At 42.9% G+C, this 20,294-nt stretch overlaps 1 pseudogene across 1 annotated transcript in view; it reads left to right on the plus strand.

The window, feature by feature from the left end:
- Nucleotides 1-16,204, plus strand: part of LOC310794908 (glutathione synthetase-like) — a 38,167-nt pseudogene extending 21,963 nt beyond the window's left edge. Inside the window, exons 15-23 of the transcript in view lie at nt 137-276; nt 379-495; nt 891-971; nt 3,004-3,081; nt 3,346-3,412; nt 3,684-3,878; nt 10,777-10,858; nt 11,097-11,286; nt 16,081-16,204. The product of the transcript in view is annotated as a glutathione synthetase-like (transcript). The remainder of the gene's footprint in view (nt 1-136; nt 277-378; nt 496-890; nt 972-3,003; nt 3,082-3,345; nt 3,413-3,683; nt 3,879-10,776; nt 10,859-11,096; nt 11,287-16,080) is intronic.
- The last annotated feature ends 4,090 nt before the right edge of the window (nt 16,205-20,294 follow it).

Genomic DNA, 20,294 nt, shown 5'->3' on the forward strand with positions numbered 1-20,294 from the left:
CTGGTATCATTTAATTCCTATGAATTTCCGGGACAACAAATTTTGGGACAACTGTTCAATTCATTTTTAACAAGGCCACAACCTGTTTTTCCTTTTGGATTTGAACTTACATGGGAATTCTGTTTATTCTTTCCAGTCCATTGTGTTGGGTGTGAACCGGTCCGACTACATGCTGAACCAGAGAGAGGATGGGACCTGTTCTCTGAAGCAGATCGAGATCAACACAATCGCAGCTGGTAGTTTTGGTGTCTCTGGCTTCCTCCCTATCGTCCACAGGTACTCTCTAGGTCTAGGACATGCTTTTGTAGAAGTGGTTTGGTACTGCTGGTTGGCAATTTGTTGCCAAACTGAATGGTAAAATGTCGTGATTGCCATCAGGCACATCCTGAGGTTGGTTGGTCTGCTGGAGGAGAGCCAGCATGTTCCCGACAACAACACACTTGCTGCAGTGGTCAGAGCATTCGCCAAGGCCTGGGAGCTCTATGGAGAACAGAAGTAAGTGTAGTGATGGTACAGAGCAGGCTATGACACCAGGGTATCGACACCTGTTCAGAAAGAGTGAACATCTCAAAGCTGAAGTATTGTAGGCTTCAGCTGATAATTATGGTATGGGGAAGTGCACATTAAAGTGGAGCAAGTCGATGATTTCTTGATTTGATGATGATGTCTTTGTTTTGTTTTGATTCATTGATTTCTAGAAGTGATACATTTACATTGAATGTGCTGTGTACATTTTATCAGGTCAAAGTCATTTATTGTTTCTAATGATCCAGTTTTGATGCACATGTACAGTAGGAAATGCATGACCTAACTAAAAGCGATTGATTGTTTCATTGACTAAATGATGATCATAACAAACATGTTTTTAAACCTGATTCTCTCTCTTTTAGGGCAGTATTCATGTTTCTGGTGGAGGATGTCCAAATTAGCAAACTTACTCATCGTTTCATTGAGAATGAACTTTGGAAAAGGTAAGGGCAATGGATTTTAAATGTTAGTTGGCGGCCAATTTCAAAACAAAACGTCACTATGAATGAAGTTTGGCAACATTCAGAAGCTACACTGCGGCCAACTTCAGTGACATGTTCATAGCGTTACTGCTGCGAGGAGCCGATGGCTGTACCCGGTCGGCATTTGACGTTAGTTACAAAAGCACCTCGACAGTGTTTTCTCACTGTAGAGGTTGACAGATACTAGCTAGTCCGACTGGTCACACCTGAAAAAATATTAAAACGGTTTTTTTTTTTTGCTTGAAAACAGCTTTTTGGCAAGTCTAAAAATGACTACGTTAGGCGTAATCTACTTCCGTGTCTAAAACGGAAAGACGATTACAAAACGACGTCATGCAGAAGCGTCCTTATATGGGCAAATAATAAGGTGAATAGAATTAAGGATTGACCCAGCCTTACTTACTCTAAACAGTGTTGGGAATTGTACACAAATCAGTAAGTGAACCTATGTGATGACATGTTTATGACCCACTGCAGCAGGTTAAAGTGTGACCGCAGAGACATGTGAAACAAAGAGACCAGATTAAAGGCTCTAGCAGGAATCTCAAACTCTGATATCTAAATGGACATCTGGGTGTGACAACATGACTTCCTTGTGACCCCCACTTGTGACCCTTGTCAAACTTAAAGTCGAACTGAACCTGTTCGTCGCGTGCATAATGAGTCCGTTTCAGACTGAAAACATAGTTTGTCTAAGATGACAAGTTGAGAGGCGGGTCATAGTATCATGTCGATGATTTTATTTGACAATTCTGGGGACTGGATCGGGCTTTGGCCAATCCTGGCGTGCTCCGCCTCCAAATCGAGTGGGATTCATGTTGTGGCGAGCCTTTTGACGGGAGGAGTGGAGCTCAGTGACCCGCAGGCAGCCAGCTGCCTTTGTGTTGCCGAGCAGAGAGTGCAGCACGTGGGCCTGGAATCTCCGAAGTGCGACCCCTGACAACCAAGCTCTCGGATGCGCGCGCCATTATCGCTGCTGTAATGATACGATATCCCTGGAATGCGCATTTTAACGAGCCAGTTACATTTCTTTGCATTCTTAGAGATTATAGTTTTTGTTTTTTGTTCATGTTTCTAACAATTGGCCAAGTTAGTAGTTAGTTTATGGGATAGGAATTCTGCCAGATGACAGGCACTAGGCGCCATTTTCGACTTAACCCATTGATACCTGATGCAGCATTTGTGTGTATATCCCTCATTTGTGTGTGTATCCCTTTAAGACCGCGGATACACACACAAATGCTGCATCAGGTATCAATGGGTTAATTTGGAAGAGAAAATTATCCTGAAATGAAGATTTGATTGACAGCTGCATGTCGTGATATGATTGGTTGAAATGGGGTAGAAATTTGATAGTACTAGGTGACGTCAGCAAACTGTACATTACTGTTATCAATGAAATCTTGAAAAATGAACTTTTGATGTGAAAAAGTGTGAAAAACTAAAGAAATTAGATTGTTGTGATTTTGTTTGCATACATTAATAAATAGGTGCACTGCATACCCAGGTATTTGAACTAAAAGAAAAGAAAAGTCATTTTTTGGTTCAGCTCGACTTTAATCATGTTTAACTTTAATCAAGCCTAGGCCTAGACCTAGGGCCATAAAATGCTAGAAGCTCAGGCGAACCCTCTGAGCCCCGCAAGGTCAACCGACACCTCGAGCCACTGGACAAAGACGACAGGCTGAAAACTCAATAAATCAATCACTTATAGATCAATAAATCATAATTATTGATGAGCATATTTCATGACCAAACCAGCTCCATACGAGCACAACAACAGCGACAGTATAAAAACAGTTAGAGCCCATGGCACACCAAACGAACATTCTCAAACAAACACAAACAAACACGAACAAAGACAAATGTTCGTTTGGTGTGCCATAGCTGTCTGTCCTTGTCTGTTCGTGTTTGTTGGCAGTTGTTGGAGAATGTTTGATTGGTGTGCCCTGGGCTTAAGCTCAGGATAGCAACTTCTCTTCTTTCTGTGCAGAGACATTCCTGTTATCCGAAGAAAGTTTGAGGATGTGGTAAAAACAGGATATCTTAACGGGGACAAAAAGTTGTTTGTGTGAGTATGATTTTATTTTTAATTACCAGCTGTGAAAAATACATCATTGATTTGAATTATAAATGAGAGGGAGCTACAGTGAGATGGTGGTCTGGAGAGGGCTAACGTTAGGGTAACGTTAAATCAGAACTTGTTTGCTGGTCCCCCACTAGCAACACATTCTTTAGCAGAACTCTGACTACTTTACTTCACTCCTCTCTCTCTCTCTCTCTCTCTCTCTCTCTCTCTTTCTCTCTCTCTCTCTCTCTCTCTCTCTCTCTGCAGAGATGGGCTGGAGGTAGCTGTTGTCTACTACCGTTATGGCTACATGCCAAACGACTACAAAGAAAAGGTCAGATACTATTTTAATATTCACCAATATTTGTGTCACATGATATTGTTTTATATATTTACTGGTCATGATTTAGTGAACTGTTTATGAATAAATTAAAAGTAGCAGCGACGAGTCAGACTCGTCTAACTTGAATAAAGTTCTTGCAAGGAAGTACACGCAGCTCGAAGCGATCATACAGTTCTTCAAAGAGAGTTTCAACCTGAACCAAATTAGCTCTATGTTTCTTCTTCTTTCTGGGTCATTTCTGACATATTCATGTTTGGTGTAGAGTTGGGAAGCCCGTCTGCTGATGGAGCGCTCTCTGGCTGTGAAGTGTCCAGACATCGGCACCCATCTGGCTGGAACCAAGAAGGTCCAACAGGAACTGGCCCGACCCGGAGTTCTGGAGAGGTTCTTCCCCGACCAGCCCCAAGTGGTGGAGCAGATCAGAACCACCTACGCTGGCCAATACACTCTAGACATGGTGAGGGAATGACACATACTACACAGGTGCGTCACCTGGTGGAAAGGTCTATTTAGCAACATGTAGAACACACAACACTCTCTTGGTAAGTTTAGAAAGGAGGGAAAACAGAATCTTTAAAAGTAGTACTTTCATATAATATTTGATATATATTGAAATTCCAATTTGAAATTAAAGACCCCCTAAAGTCATGTTTTAAGATGTGTAAAAAATACTCTACTTTGAATAATAATTTGTGTCTGATGGTTTCCCCCCGCAAAAAAAAGTCAAATTATCTTGTTAAAATCTTTAAATGACTTCCCCTCCTTCTGCTTCACTAAAAATTCCAAAGCAACCAATCAGGGTTAGGTGCAACATAACTAGCCAATCACAGCATACAAACAAGGGCTTTAACTGCTGAATACTGGACAGTGATTGGCTCCAGTATTCGTGATCATATACATTCAGTATTCGTGATCATACTCGTTGAAAATGGCCTTTTCAGTGAGCTCAGAGAAACTTTCCACTTTCGGCAGACGATTGTGAAAACAGCCTTCTAGTGTCAAACTGCACAGACATCATTCTGCACAGTGAAGCTCAGACATCAACTGAACGAAGTTGGAAGAAGAAGAAAAACACATTTTTGACCTTAGGGCGGTCTTTAAACATAACATTTATGTTTATATACATATTCCTAATGTGTGGGTCACAGAAATACATTGAGCATAATTTGAGTTAATGTAATTTTTGATTCGACATCAAAAACCCAAAGGTAAACATTTTCCGCCCAGTGGCCTTCATCTGAGCAGGGAAGAAAATGCCTTTTGTACTGTATACAGGCATTTTGGCAGGTGATTAGGTGATTGGCTTACAGGGTCACATGGGTCACATCATCCTTTCTAACCACATGACAATCCTAAAACAGGTGAAATGGCACACTACTCTCACTGAGGTTACAGGTCATGCTCTACAGCAGTGGTTCTCAAACTTTTTTGATGTCAAGGACCCCTAAAGTGACACAAACCACGGACCCCCATTGGATACGATTTTGTCCCAGGGTCCCCCATCTGATAAGATTGTAACTTTTGTGAGGACCCTCCCACTCTCCTGGCCTTGTGGTGCAGGATACTGGTGTTGGGGTCGTTAGGCTGATTGGGTGCACCTGGGCTCGGTGCACTCATTGGGCTTAAGAAGACATTCAAACCATTCAGTCTCTCTCCATCCTCACAGTGCACCTTTTGTTCTGTTTGTTTGTTTTAGAGTTAATAAATGATTGTTTTAACTTTTACTTTGGTGTATATGTAAGGGATAATGTATAGTGAGCCGGTGATTACTGGGGAAATAATGACCGACAGGTGAATGATTGAGCTTAATGATTCAACTGAAGGTCATTATTTCCCCAGTAATCACCGGCTCACTATACATTATCCCGCTTAGAACACGGCCTACAACTAAATCATTCAATAATCTGACAAAAATAATTATTCAAATAGATTTTTTAACACGTTCACTGCCAATGACGAGATATCTCGTCTTACAGAATCCAACCGTTGACTGCCAAAGACGAGATATCTCGTCTTAAAAAAAAAAAAAAAAAAATTGACGGTCGGGCGTGGATCAACGCCCCCCACGTCTCCTATAAAAATATTAGAGCCACCGAACATGTACAACCCATTCCACCGACCCACTAAGTGGCGACAGTGCTCTCCAAACTAGAAAAAGAGGGAGTCAAAACTGCAGGGGAACGCGTGAGGAAACCATTCTCTCTGTAAAATGGATTGGCGAAAACACTTTCGCTTTCGCGCATTATCGCGCTGGGAGCTGGCGGTGGGGGGTTCCAAAAATAGACTGGGTGGAAAACACACTTTGAAACACGCAGCATAAAGCCTAGAATCGCACAAAGCTTCATCAAAGCTCTCAAACCCAAGAAACGAGTGAGCCCCGTCCACACTCGCTGCCAGGGAGGGAGGCTGCTCAAACTCGCAGCAGCAGCAGCAGCAGCAGAAAACTCGCTTGTGACAAACGCTGCTGAAAGCCACCAGACACGCCCACGGAGGGAGGAGTTTGAAGGAGAGGGCGTTCAGAACTATATTGTTTAGATGTCTGATCTCTCACTGATGCCAAAAATAAATGGTTAAAGTGACTGTTCTGCCTGTTTGATTGAATTTCACAAAACTGCGATTATCTCAGCTTTCAGTCTCAGACGCTGAAACCATGCTGTACTCAACGGCTAATATCTACATAACTACTAACTCTACAAACTAACTCTTTTAGACAGAGAAAGCACACATTCTATTAGTACTTTTGTGAACTTTGTGTTCACAAAGTCCAAGCAGAAAATAATCCTCGGCTCTTGTAAAATGAGCCAGAATCCTCAAAAAAACCCTCTGGCAGAACCTACCTACAGTAAAAAAAAAAGGCTGGCAGTGAATGTGTTAATGGCGTTTTCAACGACAAAGCGGTTTCATTTGTAATTGGCACACAAGACACCACAGCTGCAACTGGTTGGCCTAATTAGTTCTGCGTCTCTGTCTGCTGACAAAAGGCTCTTATCAACTGATTAATCCAGGTGTGCCTAATCATTGTCGTGAGTGTTGACACAGCTGGATTAATCAGTATAACCAGCAGCAGAGCAGCGGTCGGTTGTCGAGAAATAATGACCGGTGAATCTTGTTGATTGACCAATCAGAATCGAGTATTCAAGAGAGCCGTGTTCTAAGTAAGGGATAATGTATATTGAGGCGGTGATTACGGAGGAAATAATGACCGACAGGTGGATTGAGCCCGACGCGCCAGCGGAGGGCTTAATCGTTCACCTGAAGGTAATTATTTCCCAGTAATCACCGCCTCAATATACATTATCCCGCTTAGAACACGGCCTACAACTAAATCATTCAATAATCTGACAAAAATAATTATTCAAATAGATTTTTTAATAGCGTTTTCAACGACAAAGCGGTTTCATTCGTAATTGGCACACAAGACACCACAGCTGCAACTGGTTGGCCTAATTAGTAGTGTCTTGCTGACAAAAAGCTCTTATCAACTGATTAATCCAGGTGTGGCAGAGCAGCGGTCGGTTGTCGAGAAATAATGACCGGTGAATATTGTTGATTGACCAATCAGAATCGAGTATTCAAGAGAGCCGTGTTCTAAATATATATGACTCCCCTCATTTCCTTGAGCCGGCTTGTAAAGGGGAGTTATACGCCAAAGTAAAAGTTCAAACAATGATGTATTAACTAAAAGAAAATAACTAGACAGCACAATCTAACTTGATCTTAAACAGAAGAAAAGATGCATGGGTGAGGAGGGACAGAGACTGAATCTGGAGGTCTCCTTAAGCCCAATGAGCACACTAGGCCCAGGTACACCCAATCAGCCTAACGACCCCAACACTAGGCTCCTGCAAGACTGGTGGGAGGGTTGTCACACTTTTAGTTGTTTTATTACAGAAAGTGTATGAAACCCACGAACCAAATAGTCATATCCTTGTGTTACTTATGGTTGAAATTCTAATGAAAATAAATGATTACCCTTTTTTGCTGGAACCCCCTCAAGGAGCCCACTTTTTCTACAGTTCTTGTTTCCATAAACCTGTTCAGAGAAAGCCTTTCAAGCTGAAAGCATAATTTAGTCCAGCAGGTGTCACTGTTGATATCCAGTATATCCAGAGAGTCGTTTTCGGCAGGTTGTCCCTCTGGCTGGATGAGTCACATTGAAGTCCAGTAGAGTGCAGAGTGGCTGGAGAGCTGCGGTTGAGTTGGCTGGATAGTATTTGGCTATGGGGTATGTATGGGTATGGCGTAGAGTCAACACAGGTGTACCTACTAATAACAATGATAATGGCAACCCTAAATGGAATAGAACCATCATTAATGCTGTGAGTTACACCTTTGTTTACCCTGCTATGACACATCAAAACTTTCCATGTTACCTGGCCTGTACAAATAGCCTAGCTCTTTGATGTTCTGTTGTGCTGACTTCCTCAAACGTATGTACAGTACCAGCTTGTCTCTGATTGTTGGTGCTCATCAGAATGATAGGAGAGGGTTCTGCATTTAACTCATTGAGTGCCAGCCACTTTTGGAGAACGGACGCTCCCAGTGCCAGAGTTTCAGAGCGTTTTCAGTGATTTCTCGAGGCCCACAGAATATTGTGTGATATTACTATGTAAACACCGAACACGCACAAAGAACGATGAGACTCTCTTCTATCATCTGCAAAAAAAAGTTTATTGATCCCATTTTCCGTTCTTTAGTTATGAGCCGGAGAAGATAGGCTGTTTTGAGCAAAAAGACACTTTTCAAATTAGAAGCTGAGTTATTCCGCCTTTGGTGAAATGCAGCATTTCAAGCACATTCACTGAGTCTGAAGATAATATTTTCTGATGTAGTGACGTGGTGTAGTTGTGTGGTGCCTGCGTGCCCCACCCCCCTCTCCCCCCCTCAGCTGCAAACTCCTCCCCACACTAACACACAGCCTCACGCACCCAGTCTATTTTCGGAGCGCTCCGTTTTTTTGCACCGGCTCCCAGCGCGACAAGGAAATGCCAAACCGGACTGCAGGGAAAGGTTTGGCCCTTCGGCGTCGGGTGCTGCCTTTCTGGCGGCTAATCGTGTGAAGAAACTATGCAGACAGACAGACAGAGGCAGAGGGGCTCAGTTGTGTGTGCGGATTGACTGCTGTTCGCAGCCAACATCAGCTGCAGTCAGAGCAATCTATATGGCTCTGGCTGCAGCATGAGCGGTTTCTCTTTGATCACGGGGGTTTTTCCTGCTGTTTTCCGGACATTTCTGTAATCTGGAGAGCACTGTCGCCACCTAATGGGTCGGTAAAATAGCTTTTACACATTCAACATGCCCCAAAATTTTACAGGAGATGGATCTGGCTTTGATCCACGTCCCACCGTCAAAAAACGCAATTGACGAACATACTCGTCCTTGGCACTCTACGTTACTAAACCAATTGACGAACATACTCGTCCTTGGCACTCAATGAGTTAAGGAAGTGTGTCACCGTTTTGTTTGCGACAAAGTTGAAGAAGGGTTGTCATGTGCGTGAGTGCGTCTCACTAGCTCTTCTAGTCAAAATCAGCATACTAGCATATTCAAACACCTTAAGCCCCTCAAAAGCTATACAAACATAGCTTACCCTAGCTTTAGTGGAGAAGAAAAGTTATGTTTGCTAACTTCCGACAGCTCACACAGACATCGGCTGAAAGATGAACTAAAACCAGGGATACTCAACTTGCTTTGCCCGAGGGCCACTTTTGCAAAATGACAGGAGGCCAGGGGCCAGTTAATAAACAAACATTAATATAATTTTTTCTGTAGCGGATTGTAGGTGTTTGGGGTGTCAGCCGGAGTTTAGTCTCACAATGTTGTGCACACAGGATATTTAGTTAAGTTAAGTTAGTTAAGTACACAATATGTAAGTGCCTGGGCGGTGAGCAGATGGCCATATTTGACCATTTAGCTGGAGCTCAGTCAAGCTTTATTTAACATTAGTTTTAATTGAGAATTATAAAATGGTCGGGGGGGGCACTCCCCTATCGCGGGCCGCATCTGGCCCCCGGGCCGCATCTGGCCCCCGGGCCGCATCTGGCCCCCGGGCCGCATCTGGCCCCCGGGCCGCAAGTTGAGTATCACTGAACTACTATAAACACTTCCACTAATTGCACAGAAGTGTGGTGGCCTGCAGAAACGCTTCACATAGAATTTGACATTTTAAGACATTTCTATAAATTAGAAACTCCCCCATATATATAACATTTTGAATGATTGAGACAGCTCTCTCAGATCAAGTTATGATACACTACACTATGATTACACTACACTATGAAAAAAAAATTGCTTTAAGCATTCCACAGCATACAGTTTTCTACAGTGGCATTCCACCAAAACCATAAAAAAATACTTTCCCTTTTGTTATTTATGTTTATATACTATGGAGATGAAACTAACCAAGTCACTCAAAATCTCAAAATACCTGCTAAACCAACGGCCGGGTTTCCCAAAAGCTTCTTAGTGCTAAGAAGCTTCTTAGACCCTTCTTAAGGGAGCGGCCTAAGAAGCTTCTTAGACCCTTCTTAAGGGAGCGGCCTAAGAAGCTTCTTAGCACTAAGAAGCTTTTGGGAAACCTGGCCAATGTGCAGCAGCAACATGTGAAGGGTTCTCCCAGGCTACCACATTATCAGAACTTCTGACTGACTTAAAAAGACTGTAGTAACTTGTGAAAGAGCTCCACCTAGAGGTGGTATGACTCACAACTTAATTCAGTTGCAATGCCAGCTTTCCACTGCTTGGGTCCTCCTTGCTGCAAACCTCTCACCACAGCGACTTGCTGTAAATACAGAAGCTAGCTCAGCTATTCTTTCACTCCTTCAAATGTGACTTTGGACTTGAGCAATTGAAGTCTTGGGGCAGGGTTGTACGATTGTAGGCTTTTATCTATTGTAGACGGAGAGTAATTTCATTCATAAAATCTCGATTTAGGCTCCTCTGCCTTACATTTGCATTCATGCAGTTCAGTGAGAACTATCCCTTAGGTATGTGTTGTTTCAAAAGGTTTGAGTGGTCTGGTTGCTGTTCCGTGGGCTTCCTGTTGATGGAGGTATGAAGAATGCCTCCGTCCTGGTGTTTAGAGATGGTAAGGTCGGTCGAGAAGGTTGATAGTGTTGAGGTTACTCCATTGTGAATTTCAGACAAGAGCTTATTCACACGTGTCTTTGAGTTCTTCCATTGTGCTATCATACATCAAGACATTAAAAAAAGAAAATCCACTGAGTTGTATTTCTGTTCATCCGTGTGATGAATACCTAATGCTCCAAGTGTCCCACCACCACCAGGGATGCATACAGTAGGCTGGAGCAGCCGCTGTGCCCATAGTGGTCCCCTTAATCTTTTCTTTTTGTTAGGGTCCAGAGGGTGACCAAACGGTGGCCATGGCTTTGGCCAACCCAGATGAGTTTGTCCTGAAGCCTCAGCGAGAAGGAGGAGGTAAGATGGCATCAGCATATTCTGGAAAACAACTAGAGTACCAGGCGTACAGTACCTACCCTTGGTATTCTTTAAAGAAGAAAAAACATCTTCCCTCCTGACCGGAAGCACTCAAATATGTTGGAAAAGTCTGCTGTTTTGAAATCAGACCTCATGTTCCCCTCTAGTTTTAAGACTAATTTAGCAATTTATTGAATCTAGTATATTGTGTCTTCACATCTCATTTCTACTGTTTCAGGGAACAATTTCTTTGGAGAAGACATCGTGAAGATACTAGAGGAAGTGAAAGGTGACATGAGGAGAGCTTCTTATATTCTGATGGACAGGATCCATCCTAAAGTAGAACACAACATCTTGCTGAGGAGAGATCAACCACTCCAGCTCAGCTCTGTCTGTTACGAGATAGGAGCTTTTGGAGCTTATGTCAGGTACAGTAACTTATATAGAGGCATGTTCTGTCTGTTACGAGATAGGAGCTTTTGGAGCTTATGTCAGGTACAGTAACTTATATACAGAGGCATGTTCTGTCTGTTATGAGATAGGAGCTTTTGGAGCTCATGTCAGGTACAGTAACTTATATACAGAGGCATGTTCTGTCTGTTACGAGATAGGAGCTTTTGGAGCTTATGTCAGGTACAGTAACTTATATACAGAGGCATGTTCTGTCTGTTATGAGATAGGAGCTTTTGGAGCTTATGTCAGGTACAGTAACTTATATATAGAAGCATGTTCTGTCTGTTATGAGATAGGAGCTTTTGGAGCTTATGTCAGGTACAGTAACTTATATACAGAGGCATGTTCTGTCTGTTACGAGATAGGAGCTTTTGGAGCTTATGTCAGGTACAGTAACTTATATATAGAGGCATGTTCTGTCTGTTATGAGATAGGAGCTTTTGGAGCTTATGTCAGGTACAGTAACTTATATACAGAGGCATGTTCTGTCTGTTACGAGATAGGAGCTTTTGGAGCTCATGTCAGGTACAGTGACTTATATACAGAGGCATATTCTGTCTGTTACGAGATAGGAGCTTTTGGAGCTTATGTCAGGTACAGTAACTTATATATAGAAGCATGTTCTGTCTGTTATGAGATAGGAGCTTTTGGAGCTTATGTCAGGTACAGTAACTTATATACAGAGGCATGTTCTGTCTGTTACGAGATAGGAGCTTTTGGAGCTTATGTCAGGTACAGTAACTTATATATAGAGGCATGTTCTGTCTGTTATGAGATAGGAGCTTTTGGAGCTTATGTCAGGTACAGTAACTTATATACAGAGGCATGTTCTGTCTGTTACGAGATAGGAGCTTTTGGAGCTCATGTCAGGTACAGTGACTTATATACAGAGGCATGTTCTGTCTGTTACGAGATAGGAGCTTTTGGAGCTTATCTCAGGTACAGTAACTTATATACAGAGGCATGTTCTGTCTGTTATGAGATAGGAGCTTTTGGAGCTTATCTCAGGTACAGTAACTTATATACAGAAGCATGTTCTGTCTGTTACGAGATAGGAGCTTTTGGAGCTTATGTCAGGTACAGTAACTTATATACAGAGGCATGTTCTGTCTGTTACGAGATAGGAGCTTTTGGAGCTTATGTCAGGTACAGTAACTTATATACAGAGGCATGTTCTGTCTGTTACGAGATAGGAGCTTTTGGAGCTTATGTCAGGTACAGTAACTTATATAGAGGCATGTTCTGTCTGTTATGAGATAGGAGCTTTTGGAGCCTATGTCAGGTACAGTAACTTATATACAGAGGCATGTTCTGTCTGTTATGAGATAGGAGCTTTTGGAGCTTATGTCAGGTACAGTAACTTATATACAGAGGCATGTTCTGTCTGTTATGAGATAGGAGCTTTTGGAGCTTATGTCAGGTACAGTAACTTATATACAGAGGCATGTTCTGTCTGTTACGAGATAGGAGGTTTTGGAGCTTATGTCAGGTACAGTAACTTATATACAGAGGCATGTTCTGTCTGTTATGAGATAGGAGCTTTTGGAGCTTATGTCAGGTACAGTAACTTATATACAGAGGCATGTTCTGTCTGTTATGAGATAGGAGCTTTTGGAGCTTATGTCAGGTACAGTAACTTATATACAGAGGCATGTTCTGTCTGTTATGAGATAGGAGCTTTTGGAGCTTATGTCAGGTACAGTAACTTATATACAGAGGCATGTTCTGTCTGTTACGAGATAGGAGCTTTTGGAGCTCATGTCAGGTACAGTAACTTATATACAGAGGCATGTTCTGTCTGTTACGAGATAGGAGCTTTTGGAGCTTATGTCAGGTACAGTAACTTATATACAGAGGCATGTTCTGTCTGTTACGAGATAGGAGCTTTTGGAGCTTATGTCAGGTACAGTAACTTATATAGAGGCATGTTCTGTCTGTTATGAGATAGGAGCTTTTGGAGCCTATGTCAGGTACAGTAACTTATATACAGAGGCATGTTCTGTCTGTTATGAGATAGGAGCTTTTGGAGCTTATGTCAGGTACAGTAACTTATATAGAGGCATGTTCTGTCTGTTATGAGATAGGAGCTTTTGGAGCTTATGTCAGGTACAGTAACTTATATACAGAGGCATGTTCTGTCTGTTATGAGATAGGAGCTTTTGGAGCTTATGTCAGGTACAGTAACTTATATAGAGGCATGTTCTGTCTGTTATGAGATAGGAGCTTTTGGAGCTTATGTCAGGTACAGTAACTTATATAGAGGCATGTTCTGTCTGTTATGAGATAGGAGCTTTTGGAGCTTATGTCAGGTACAGTAACTTATATACAGAGGCATGTTCTGTCTGTTATGAGATAGGAGCTTTTGGAGCGTATGTCAGGTACAGTAACTTATATACAGAGGCATGTTCTGTCTGTTACGAGATAGGAGCTTTTGGAGCTTATGTCAGGTACAGTAACTTATATAGAGGCATGTTCTGTCTGTTATGAGATAGGAGCTTTTGGAGCTTATGTCAGGTACAGTAACTTATATACAGAGGCATGTTCTGTCTGTTATGAGATAGGAGCTTTTGGAGCGTATGTCAGGTACAGTAACTTATATACAGAGGCATGTTCTCTCTGTTACGAGATAGGAGCTTTTGGAGCTTGTGTCAGGTACAGTAATACAGAGGCATGCATTCTAGTGTGTGAATATTTATTAGAAACTTCCACATGCATGTACACATAACATTTCTCTTCTCAATATTGATTGAATGAATGATTGAAAAGTAATCATGATCAAGACGTCTTACATTTGTACTTAAAGGACTACTCTCATTTTTGTGGAGTTTAGCCCATTGGTCACCTTATTTAATATGTTATGAGAGGACTGTACCAAACTCATCTGTGTGTGTGTGTGTGTGTGTGTGTGTGTATAAAATGTGTATATATATATGTATATATATATAGTGTGTGTGTGTGTGTGTGTGTGTGTGTGTGTGTGTGTGTGTGTGTGTGTATATATATATATTTATATATATATATATATATATATATATATATACTACTTTTACACTCTGGCTGACTTGAGTGAATAAAAAGCCCGTAGTTATAATAATAATAATAATAATACATTAAAGGGATACTCCACTTTTTATATAACCAAGATACACCATGCCTTACCAGCACTGTCTGCGCAGTTTCCAGTGAGCTACAGTCTTGAAGTTAGTTAGTATCGCCATAGAATGGAGGGTAATGGTACAGCTGTTGAAAATCCACCAAAACACACATCTCACGGTGCCAAAATACATGTTGTGCTTCGGGTACTGTAAGCAGCAATGAACGTTTCAGCCAAACGCCTTCCTCCGCGTTGTGCTGTGTCAGGCAAAAATGACGGCTATATACAATCATGCCGGAAGTACAATCAATTATTGAATAAAACAATTTACAACCACACAATATGCCCCGCCCAATAGAAGCAAAGATGAAAAACAATTGGAACAACAATACATTTGCAATAATCACAAGTCATGAAAAGTTACATCAAATAATTGTATAAACAGTTATACAATTGTAGCGTCCAAGACGGAAGTACTTCAAAATAAGGCTCTATATCAAGAACCTCACCATACCACAACTTAGAATAGGCTCTAGTGTGAACCAGGGCTGGAAGCTAAATGACTGTAAGAGAGGTTGGTCAACCATACTTGTAGTAAAACGGATGCAGAAGGGTCCTATAGACCTTATTCGCTAACCCCCGGAGAGCGCCATATTGTTGACATACCGTCCTGCAGCTGACAACTATAGTAACGGCCTTATTGTCGTTTCTGTTCCATTACAAAATAGTAATAGTGATGACAGCAATAAAAACCCCAGAGTTGTTGTTTGTATGCTGCCGTTAATGCCTGTAATAATAAACAAAAGAAAAAACGAGGTGAACAGACTTTGCTGTGAGGAGCTGTCAGAAAGTTTCATCTGTCTCTCCCAACTATCCACACACCTCTCCTGTGCTGCTGACGTATCCTCCGTCTCGCTCCCTTCACGTCTGTGGACGGTAGAGATAGAAACAAACCACGGGGACTTTATTGCTGTCATTAGCCATGCCTAACGCAGGTCACCATCCGAACACAATTGGAACGATACAGGTAACGCCAACGGCGGCTAGCTTCCTATAAATGCTGCTCTTACATAGGTTGTCACTTAAGAGCTGCAGCGCTATGTCGAGAAGATGGCGGCGGTGGGCGTGCCCGTACGTGAGTGACGTCAATCGAATAAGGTCTATTGTTGGGATAGAGAGAGTTTGGGCAGCAGGGAAGGAGAGTGATGGGCGGAGACGTGCAATGTTTGTTAGATGGAAAAAGGCAGTTCTGGAGGTCTGGTGAGGTGTGGTGAGGGGGTTACGGAGGTCTGGTGAGGTGGTGAGGGGGTTACGGAGGTCTGGTGAGGTGTGGTGAGGGGGTTACGGAGGTCTGGTGAGGTGTGGTGAGGGGGACAGAGTGGAATTGTTGATGGTGAGGTGAAGTTGTGCGTGGCTTTGGTGAGGGAGTTTGGCCCAATGATTATCGTGTCCGTTTTGTCGCAGTTGAGTTTGAGAAAATCCGTTCTGCATCCATGATTTCATTTCGGCGAGGCAGTTGACCAGAGTGGAGTGAGTTGCAGTGGTGATTGATTTGGTGGAGATGTATAGCTGGACGTCATCGGCATAGCAGCGGAAGCTGTTTGTTTGTGGATATTAGTTGGTTTTGGGCCAACCTAAAAGGGGTTTAAGGCATCATTATTTTATCTCCATACAGGCATGGAGGAGAAATGGTCTTAAATGAAGCTGATGGCCACACTTTGAGGACAAAGAGTATTGAACACAGTGATGGGGGTGTCTGCAGTGGCGTGACCCTATTTGACAGTCCACTTATCTACTGAGGCTACCTGGCCTGGTGACAGTCCACTCATCTACTGAGCGCTACCTGGCCTGGTGACAGTCCACTCATCTACTGAGGCTACCTGGCCTGGTGACAGTCCACTCATCTACTGAGCGCTACCTGGCCTGGTGACAGTCCACTCATCTACTGAGCGCTGCCTGGTGACAGACAGTCCACTCATCTACTGAGCGCTACCTGGCCTGGTGACAGACAGTCCACTCATCTACTGAGGCTACCTGGCCTGGTGTGCAATATCAAGCATCACATGCTCTACATACTGTGGTGCTACACACTCCCAAGAAGAACACGAAGTTACCATGTGATGTGGAGGAGTTAGCATGTGATGTGGAGGAGTTACCATGTGATGTGGAGGAGTTACCATGTGATGTGGAGGAGTTAGCGGAGGAGTTAGCATGTGATGTGGAGGAGTTACCATGTGATGTGGAGGAGTTACCATGTGATGTGGAGGAGTTACCATGTGATGTGGAGGAGTTACCATGTGATGTGGAGGAGTTAGCGGAGGAGTTAGCATGTGATGTGGAGGAGTTACCATGTGATGTGGAGGAGTTACCATGTGATGTGGAGGAGTTACCATGTGATGTGGATGAGTTAGCATGTGATGTGGAGGAGTTACCATGTGATGTGGAGGAGTTAGCATGTGATGTGGAGGAGTTACCATGTGATGTGGAGGAGTTACCATGTGATGTGGAGGAGTTAGCATGGGATGTGGAGGAGTTACCATGTGATGTGGAGGAGTTAGCATGTGATGTGGAGGAGTTAGCATGGGATGTGGAGGAGTTACCATGTGATGTGGAGGAGTTACCATGTGATGTGGAGGAGTTACCATGTGATGTGGAGGAGTTACCATGTGATGTGGAGGAGTTAGCATGTGATGTGGAGGAGTTAGCATGGGATGTGGAGGAGTTACCATGTGATGTGGAGGAGTTACCATGTGATGTGGAGGAGTTAGCATGTGATGTGGCGGAGTTAGCATGGGATGTGGAGGAGTTAGCATGTGATGTGGAGGAGTTAGCATGTGATGTGGAGGAGTTACCATGTGATGTGGAGGAGTTAGCATGTGATGTGGAGGAGTTACCATGTGATGTGGCGGAGTTAGCATGGGATGTGGAGGAGTTAGCATGTGATGTGGAGGAGTTAGCATGTGATGTGGAGGAGTTAGCATGGGATGTGGAGGAGTTACCATGTGATGTGGAGGAGTTAGCATGGGATGTGGCGGAGTTAGCATGGGATGTGGAGGAGTTAGCATGTGATGTGGAGGAGTTACCATGTGATGTGGAGGAGTTAGCATGTGATGTGGAGGAGTTAGCATGGGATGTGGCGGAGTTAGCATGGGATGTGGAGGAGTTAGCATGGGATGTGGATGTGATGTGGAGGAGTTAACATGTGATGTGGATGAGTTACCATGTGATGTGGAGGAGTTACCATGTGATGTGGAGGAGTTAGCATGTGATGTGGAGGAGTTAACATGTGATGTGGAGGAGTTACCATGTGATGTGGAGGAGTTAGCATGTGATGTGGAGGAGTTAACATGTGATGTGGATGAGTTACTATGTGATGTGGAGGAGTTACCATGTGATGTGGAGGAGTTACCATGTGATGTGGAGGAGTTACCATGTGATGTGGAGGAGTTAGCATGGGATGTGGAGGAGTTAGCATGGGATGTGGAGGAGTTAGCATGGGATGTGGAGGAGTTACCATGGGATGTGGAGGAGTTACCATGGGATGTGGAGGAGTTACCATGTGATGTGGAGGAGTTAGCATGTGATGTGGAGGAGTTAGCATGGGATGTGGAGGAGTTACCATGTGATGTGGAGGAGTTAGCATGGGATGTGGCGGAGTTAGCATGGGATGTGGAGGAGTTAGCATGTGATGTGGAGGAGTTACCATGTGATGTGGAGGAGTTAGCATGTGATGTGGAGGAGTTAGCATGGGATGTGGCGGAGTTAGCATGGGATGTGGAGGAGTTAGCATGGGATGTGGATGTGATGTGGAGGAGTTAACATGTGATGTGGATGAGTTACCATGTGATGTGGAGGAGTTACCATGTGATGTGGAGGAGTTAGCATGTGATGTGGAGGAGTTAACATGTGATGTGGAGGAGTTACCATGTGATGTGGAGGAGTTAGCATGTGATGTGGAGGAGTTAACATGTGATGTGGATGAGTTACTATGTGATGTGGAGGAGTTACCATGTGATGTGGAGGAGTTACCATGTGATGTGGAGGAGTTACCATGTGATGTGGAGGAGTTAGCATGGGATGTGGAGGAGTTAGCATGGGATGTGGAGGAGTTAGCATGGGATGTGGAGGAGTTACCATGGGATGTGGAGGAGTTACCATGGGATGTGGAGGAGTTACCATGTGATGTGGAGGAGTTAGCATGTGATGTGGAGGAGTTAGCATGGGATGTGGAGGAGTTAGCATGTGATGAGGAGTTACCATGTGATGTGTAGCAGTTAGCATGTGATGTGGAGGAGTTACCATGTGATGTGGATGTGATGTGTAGCAGTTAGCATGTGATGTGGAGGAGTTACCATGGGATGTGGATGTGATGTGGAGGAGTTACCATGTGATGTGGAGGAGTTACCATGGGATGTGGATGTGATGTGGAGGAGTTACCATGTGATGTGGAGGAGTTACCATGTGATGTGGAGCAGTTACCATGTGATGTGGAGCAGTTACCATGCTTGCATTCAGTTCATGGCATGAAGGGAGAGACAATGGAAAAACATAGCTACCAGCCATGGACTTTATGCTGAATGCTGAATTTATTTGAATTGCAAGACAACTCAATTCGTTTCCTTTTCATCTCAGGTGCCCTTCTTAATATGAAAGAAAACTGGTATAATTGCATGTGTGCAATAATTAAATTATACTCAATAATAAATAATCAAATAACACTTTGGCATCTGGGGTATTGATCTGTGTGTGTGTGTGTGTGTGTGTGTGTGTGTGTGTGTGTGTGTGTGTGTGTGTGTGTGTGTGTGTGTGTGTGTGTGTGTGTGTGTGCTTGCTTAGTGGTCAATCTTCAAAACTATTTCGTTGTTGCATTATTATAAAAGGTGCCATCATTTTTATTTATATAAAATATTTGTTTAACCAAAATGCAGCATAATGCAGTTCCACAGATTGACCACTAAGGGGAAGTATAACCAAAGGCATTTTCACATAGAGGCCATACGATCAGTGGAGTTCATTTCAGGGAAATAAGGCAGTGGGTTATCACAGTTTTTTCTCTGGGGAACTGCAGTTCAAAAATAATAGTGTGTGTTGTTACTCAAAATGTATTTTGCAACATATATCAGGTTTTAATGAAAAAATATTTTTTGAGAATGTGTAAACTTCTTGTATTGTCATTGTATTATGCACTACTAGCCTACTATATGTGACAAAGCTGGTGTTCTGGCATTTAAACAAATGGTGAATTGCAGGAACAGGGCAGCAGGGAGACAGTAAATCCAGAAACCTTCCTTCAAATAGAAGAGCAGGTGCAAGCCCCTGTTTCTGTTTCCAAAGGAATCAAAATCAATTCTGCTTATTGAGTCCTTTTAAATATTTTAAATATTATTTAAAATTGTATACAAAAATATAAACTGAATATGACTTGTGAAATGGTCCTTTTATTTCCTCTTCTGTGAAATAAGCATGTGACCTGTTATGACGCTGCCCCTCAAAGAATTGGAATTGAGAATCGTTAAGAACCGGAATTGATAAGCGGAATCGCAATCAGAATCGTTAAAATCAAAACATACCCAACCCTAATCTCTAATGTATGACATTATTGGTAATGATACAAATAAAATTTGCTTTGTTTGGGACGTACCGTGATTTATATTTAACCTAATTGCTCCAGTATGTATCAGTAGCAAGCATACAGAGAGTTAAGACCTTTGATCATTGTGTTTCAATGTACAAGTCAAACTGATTTGAACTGGAAGTGTCTCTAAACTCAAGGCAAATGCAACCTGTTGATAATGTGATAATATGTCATTAGACTATTCTGACATGACCTGTGGAACTGACACTGTTTGGTTTGACCCTCATGTCAACCTTCCTCACTGATTGGACCTC

The sequence above is a fragment of the Poromitra crassiceps genome (assembly GCF_964638095.1).
Source record: "Poromitra crassiceps genome assembly, chromosome: 20".
In the NCBI taxonomy this organism is placed as follows: Eukaryota; Metazoa; Chordata; class Actinopteri; order Beryciformes; family Melamphaidae; genus Poromitra; species Poromitra crassiceps.